The sequence below is a fragment of the Anas acuta genome, chromosome Z, assembly GCF_963932015.1.
Source record: "Anas acuta chromosome Z, bAnaAcu1.1, whole genome shotgun sequence".
NCBI classification, from domain to species: Eukaryota; Metazoa; Chordata; class Aves; order Anseriformes; family Anatidae; genus Anas; species Anas acuta.
Genome location: NC_089017.1, coordinates 77,606,684 through 77,611,544, shown reverse-complemented (window position 1 = coordinate 77,611,544; position 4,861 = coordinate 77,606,684). Strand labels below are relative to the sequence as shown.

The 4,861-nt window shown below is 44.5% G+C and overlaps 1 long non-coding RNA gene across 2 annotated transcripts; it reads left to right on the top strand.

Annotated features, from left to right (window-relative positions):
* Positions 1–1,671: 1,671 nt before the first annotated feature.
* LOC137848348 (uncharacterized) lies at positions 1,672–4,428 on the top strand. Of its 2 annotated transcripts, XR_011091301.1 has the most exons (4): positions 1,672–2,209; positions 2,782–2,880; positions 3,511–3,597; positions 4,366–4,428. It is a non-coding gene; the product is annotated as an uncharacterized lncRNA (long non-coding RNA). The 2 variants fall into 2 exon arrangements; XR_011091300.1 differs by lacking the exon at positions 4,366–4,428 and having other exon boundaries at positions 1,674–2,209; positions 3,511–3,946.
* Positions 4,429–4,861: the final 433 nt, after the last annotated feature.

Here is a 4,861-nt window from a genome sequence, read left to right as displayed (position 1 = left end):
ACTCCAGATGCCCTCAAGTCCTACATGCGAGTCAGTCGGGACAACCCTGAAGAGAACAGGCCCTAAAATGGAGGCCTGCGGAAGCCCCTATGACTGGCCGCCACCCTGATGCGACCCCATTTACAATAACCCTTGGAGCGCGACCCGTCAGCCCCTTGTTCACCCATCGCATTATGCATTGCTGTAGCTGTGTGCTGCCCAATTTGTCCAGAAGGAGACAGTGAGAAGCTGTCTTGAAGCTGTGCTGAAATCCAAACAGGTGCCATCAGCTGGCTTCCCCTGGGCAACCAGATGGTTGGCCACTTCATCAAAGGAAATCAATGGGGGTGGGCGGTGATGGGGAGGGGACATCGATAGGGCAGCTGACCTAAACCAACCAAAGGGACATTCCATAGCACCTGATGCCACACTCAGCAATAAACAGGGGGTTGCCGTGGGGAAGGGGGCTGTTCCTCCTGAACAACCACTGCATGTTTTGATGCCCTGCTTCCCAGGACATGGCTGAACATTGCTCGTTGATGGGAAGTAGAGAATATTTCTTTTTCCTTCTCTCTGCGCTTCCCCGTGGCCTTATTGTTTCTTTTGTTTCTTTTTCTCCCCATTCCCCTGCCCTTTCATTAAACCATTCTCATCTCCAGCCTCTTTGTGCTGTATTTTCTCCCCCAATTTAATAGCCACTCTTCTGTGTTCGCAATAAGTGAAATAATTTTAATTCCTACCTCGCTTTTTTAATTCTTTTAAAACAGCATCAGCAAGGTCTGTGGGACACCAGAACACCCTTATATAACACCCAAATAATTGCCGTCTCCCTTTGGTGATTTGTACCCCCATGCCTGCTGTTTGTGGTCATCGCACCATGCCCTGCTGAGATAGCTTGGCTTTGTCTTGCTGCCCTCCTTGTAGTTATGAGAAGGCTGCCCTGAGGTTCCTCTGCAGTCTGACCAAACATCTTTGCCTCAGCCCCTCCTCACTGAGCAAGGGCCCCAACCCCTGAGCATTGTGAAATTGCCTACAATCCATTTCTAAAGATCTCACTAATGGGTTTTTGAAGATGTGGTGGTTTTACTGAGGTGGGCAGCCAAGCTCCACCACAACCGCTCCCTCACTCCCCCTCTCCTCAGAAGGAAGGGGGAGAAAATACAACACAGAGAACTCGAGGTTTGAGATGAGAAAGGTTTAATTAAAGGGAAAGGGAATGGGAAGGAAAAACAGATACAAAAGAAACAATCAGTCCGCGCGGAAGCACAGAGAGAGAGAAAAATTATTCTCTACTTCCCATCAGCGAGCGGTGTTCGGCCACGTCCTGGGAAGCAGGGCCTCAAACGCGTAGTGGTTGTTCAGGAGGAACAGCCCCCTCCCCCACGAGAGCCCCCCCTTTTATTGCTGAGTGTGACATCAGGTGTTATGGAATATCCCTTTGGTTGGTTTAGGTCAGCTGCCCCGGCAATGTCCCCTCCCCATCACTTGCCCACCCCCAGCCTGCTGGCTCTTGGGGGCTTGGAAGGAGTCCTGATGCTGTGCCAGCACTACGCAGCAATAGACACAACACTGGAGTGCTATCAGTGCTGTTCCAGCTACGAGTGCAGAGCACAGCACTGTGCGGGCTGCTGCAGGGAAAAGGTGACTCCAGCTCAGACAGACCCAACACAGTAGCGTGCTCCTGATGGATGGACCGCATGGTGCAGACCCATATTGGAGCAGTTCCTGAAGAGCTGCTGCCTGTGGGCAGCCCCCGCAGGCTCAGTTTGGGAAGTACGGCATCCCCTGCAAGGGACCCCATGGGGAGCAGGGACAGAGAGGGAGGTGTAGGGAGCAGCAGGGACAAAGCATTATGGACTGCCCTGTTCCCTTGCATTGCTCAGAGGGAGGAGGTTTTTAGTTCTCACTGCTCTAGTTTATTACCATTTGTCAATACATTACATTGATCTTCATTACGCCGAGTCTGTTTTCCTTATAACGGTATGTGGTGAGTGATCTCCCTGTCCTTATCTCAACTCTCAAACATTTTTTGCATGTGGCTGTTCTTCCTTTTTGGCTGAAGAGAAATGTCACTATCACCTAAGTAATTTAATAATCCTGTTTGACCTAACTATTCAAGGTTCATTCTACACCCTCTTTGTTTTTTTTTTTTTTTCCACAGAGAGGAAAATATACTATTCCAAAGTGGCTCTCTCCTAGCAGTACGCTGCTGCTTAGCCAAATGCTACAGGTAAAGGTGCTGCTTCTACTCAGATAGGTCTACAAAATGCTATTTCATTAGGTCGGAATACTACATCTATGAAGTACTTAGAAAATATTTGGTGTTTGAAGATTAACTCTTATATGTCTGAATCCTTGAAGGAAAGGTTAGCCTTGTCTTCTGCAGAAAATTCTCATGCAAGAATGTAATAATAGTTCATGGAGATAGAAATTAAAATGTAAATAATTAAATGAAGTCTTGAAGCACCTTGCATTTGGGTGTTCTATTGATACAGCACAATTAAGAAGCGTTTATAAATGAGACGTTTTATTAATGAAGCTGAGCGTATGAAATATGCCTTCGGGCTACATCTGGGCAGTCTAGTCACTGCAGAATGTTACTGGAACATGTACTGTAACCATAGGTGCTGTAACTGTTATTCACAGCTCAGACATTTAACCTTCCTTTTGGTGGGGTTCTGAAACATTGTTGTTGGTTTCTATTCTATCCCTTCTAAGCACCCAGAAGGTCTGAATAAAAGATAAGTTTTTTCTTCTATTCTCACAGATTTGTGTAACAACTTGATTCTTCCTGCCCACTAGGTGGACCCAAAGAAGCGGATTACAGTTAAGCATCTGTTAAGTCACCCGTGGCTCATGGAAGGTTATTCAGATGCTGTCCACTGGCAAAGTAAATATCCAGTAAGTACACTTGCCAAGAAGGTTCCTTGGCATTTCATGTAATCTTATTTGCTGTCACAACGGTACGGTTCTTTGCCATTTCTTTTGAGGAGGCATTTCAAGGTACGTTGTCATTGTATTCTGTCGTTGATGCTTAATTAGCAAAACAGCTAGCTTCTCATCAAAATGTGCAGAACTTCTGTATATGAGCAAGCATTTGCAGCCAATGCCTCCTGCTGGCCACTGGGTGCTGCTGTTTGTCTAGGTAAAGAACAGCTTGTTGCACGTGCGCTGTCAGTTTTAAGCAGCTCTGGCAAAGACGTGCATGCCTGATGCAGCTTTGCATATTTAAGAAGAGATAAAAGTGTAGCTTCCACTCAAGTGAAAAATCTTATCTGCAGACAGCCTTTCCCATGTGAGTTCAGATCCTCTCACCAGGGAGGGCCGAGACGCTGAAGTTGCTGAAGTTGTGTGACTTTCTCCGTTTACTCACGGCAACATTTAGCCATGATGCTAACTAAAATACAAAATCTGAAATGTTGGATAATGAGGGACTCCGCCTGCTGCATAGCACAGCAGTGTCATGGTCAGATGTGTCTCGAGGAGACAACCTGAAAGCTTCATGCTTGAATGTAGTCCATGTTCTTGCAGCAGGGACACCTTGACGAGGACTGCGTGACAGAGCTTTCCGTGTTTCACAACCAGAGCAGGGAGAGTATATTGGAATTAATATCAGAGGTAAGAACTACATGTTGTTAATTTGTTGTAATTAAGCATGCTAATACAGTAAGTAACCTGAGCGTATTGGCAGCCTCATGGTGCCTTATTCTCAGGCGTGAGTTTTGCTGTGCTTTTCCAACCTAGGGAATCCCCACAGAATTTCTGATCTGTCAGTACAGCTCTGAAGCTCAATTTTGCCTTTTCTTTTTCCTCCTTTCATTGTGTTTCCTAACCTTTATTGATATTTTCTACCATGCTAATATCCTTATGAATTTCTGAAAGGCAAAATAGACTCAACCTAAAGATGTCTGGATGAACAACCGATTTCTTGCACTGGCTGAACTCCGTGCTTTGAAATGTTCTGATACCGGAGAGAAAACTTGCAGTGCATCGCTCAGCCAGGCTATAAAATAAGCGTGGGGGAATTGCTTTTCACAAACTTTGGAAGAAGTGAATCAGTTCCTGTCCCATTGGAATATAAATGACAAAAGCTGAGCTGACTACCTGTAGAGGAATTGTACCAAGGTGTTAGTGGTGATATTCTAACCTGGTAGAAGAGGCTTACAACATGAGGTGGACTCCGGCCTTAATGTGAATCTGAAAATTGTCCTTTGAAATTTATTTATTTTTTTATTCTACTGTATAGAACGAAGACTTGGGATAAAATCTTTCACATAACTGTAGCAGAAACAGACTTTTAAAATATGTGTTCTATTTAAAGTGGATAAATTTTGGAGTAAATATTGTTGGTTGTTTTTTTGTTTGTTTGTTTGTTTGTTTTTTCAGTTACAGGAAATACAGGAAATAATCTGAATAATCTACTTACAGGGGGAAACAGCTTGTCCAATTAAGTTTTGGCATTTACACCGTCCTTTACTAGAGGACTTCTATTGCCTTATAACTTATTCAGGCTAATTGTATTATGCTGCAGACCTGGCAAGCACTTTTCTTGCAGTCCTCATAGCAGTTGTGTTGCTGAAAATCACACCAAATGTTGATTAAAAAAATTTTTCTTGTTGTACTCCCAATCAACTTGCTAGCAGGCAGCCTAGGAAGAGGAAAGAACTTCTCCAGTATGGCCAGTTACAAATATTAAGGACATGGTGGCTTACAGTAGACTACAGAAAGTTGAATGCAGCTACTAAACCCTTGACTGCCACAGCACCCAGTCTGTCTGACATACCTAATCTGCTTAAGACAGCAGGATTTAAATGATGGCTGTCGTTGGTGTTAGAGATATCTTTTGGTCACATTACCACGGCAGGAACAAGACAAATTTGCT